General features: G+C 35.6%; 1 protein-coding gene across 1 annotated transcript in view; it reads left to right on the top strand.

Annotated features, from left to right (window-relative positions):
* Positions 1-1,879, top strand: part of IL23R (interleukin 23 receptor) — a 126,158-nt gene that overhangs the window by 71,841 nt on the left and 52,438 nt on the right. The window lies entirely within an intron of this gene.

The following is a 1,879-nucleotide window of genomic DNA, read 5'->3' as shown; positions in this document are numbered from 1 at the left end:
AACAAACAACAGCAAGTAATACTTTGTTGAAAGTACTTTAAAAATGGTTGTAACAGTATATTAACAGGGAACTGCCAGAAATTCAAGCTGGATTCAGAAAAAGACATGAAGTGAGGAATGTCATTGTTGATATTAGAAAACAGAATGCCAAAAAGATGCTTATCAGTGTTCAACTTACTATGTAAAAGTATCTAATTTGGTGTATTTAAACAAATTGTGAAAATATCTAAAGAATGGGAATTCCAGGACACTAATTGTGCTTATGTGGAATCTGCACATATATAGTTAGTAGTTAAAAAAGAAGAAAAGGATAATGCATGGTTTAAAATATGAAAAAGTGTGCATAAAGGTTTTATCCAAATTTATTCCACTTGTATACTGTGCAAACGGAGGAGTCTGGTGGCCTACTGGTAAGAAGCTGTGCTGCAAACCCAAAGGCATGCAATTCTAATCAGACTGAAGCTTTGCAAGGAAAGGATGGACATTCTTCTCCCCTGAAGTGAACTGCCCCTGAAAACCAGCTATGGGTTGATTCCAACTTCAACAACAACTGAGAGAATAATCTGAGACTCTGGACTTCATGAAGAAGAATATGGCATCAGGATTACAGGAAGACTCATCAGTAACAACCTTACATATGCAAATGACACAAACTTGCTTGCTGCAAACAAAGAGAACTTAAAGCACTTACTGGGTAAAAATACAGATTACAGTCTTCAATATAAAGTATACTTTGACATAAAGAAAACAAAAATCCTCACACTGGACCAATAAACAGTATCATGATAAACTGAGAAAAGATTGAAGCTGTCAATGATCTCATTTTACCTGGATTCACAATCAACATCCATGGTAACATCAATCAGGAAAACAACATGTTGCATTGGGAAAATCTGATGTCTAGGATCTCCCTAAGGTGAGCAACAAAGACTGTTTAAAGACTACACTATATTATATCCAAGTCATGGTCTTTTCAACTACTTCTTATGTGTCTGAAAGTTGGACAATGAACAAAGATTACAGAAGAATCTAATTCTTTGAATTGTGGTGTTGATTAGGAGTACTAAACGGCTTATGGACTGCTCAAAGAATAAACAAGTCTGTCTTGGAAGTAGTGCAACCAGGGTGCTCCTTAGAGGCAAAGATTGTGAAACTGTGTCTCACATACTTTGCAAATGTTGTCAGAAGGGGCCAGTCCTTGGAAAAGAACATCATACTGCGAAAGGCCAGAGAAAGAGAAGAAGACCTCAACCACATAGATTGACGTAGTGATTCAGTAACAACAATAGGCTCAAGAATATCGGAGGTGGTGAAAGTGCAGGATAGGGCAAGATTCAGATATGTTGTTCCTAGGATCATTATGAGTCATAATTGACTTGATGGCACCTAACAACATAGGGTCTAGGAAGACAGGGTTGATGGTGTGCTTCCAAAAATCAGCCAGTGAAATATTTGTGGATCAGAAAGTTCAGCTCTGTTGTGCATAGATCGCCATGAGTCTGAGCTAACTTATTACAGAATTTGGCACATTGTCAATCTTACTTGTACACATGTCTATTTCCTCCTCCTTTAACATGACCTTTTTTAGGGCAGAGCTGTTGCATAATGATATATTTTTCATCATCATTGATTTTTGCATTATCTTATTAGTGTAGATAGTATTTTGAAATATTATTTTTACATGTCTTTAATGGTGCCCCAAAGTAGCAATAATATATATAAGAAATCATAGACAAAAGTTTAAATAAATAAATTCATAATTAGTTGTTTCTCCAGCTAATCAAAACCTTTTTTCTTAAAGTGACAAGTTATAAATATTTTAGACTGTAGAGGTTACTGGTGTTTGTCTGAACTACTCAGCTCTGTTGGGTTTTTTTTT

Source organism: Elephantulus edwardii, unplaced genomic scaffold, assembly GCF_000299155.1.
Source record: "Elephantulus edwardii isolate Elephantulus edwardi_28Jun2011 unplaced genomic scaffold, EleEdw1.0 scaffold00005, whole genome shotgun sequence".
Classification (NCBI taxonomy): domain Eukaryota; kingdom Metazoa; phylum Chordata; class Mammalia; order Macroscelidea; family Macroscelididae; genus Elephantulus; species Elephantulus edwardii.
This window is presented reverse-complemented; position numbering and strand designations above follow the sequence as displayed.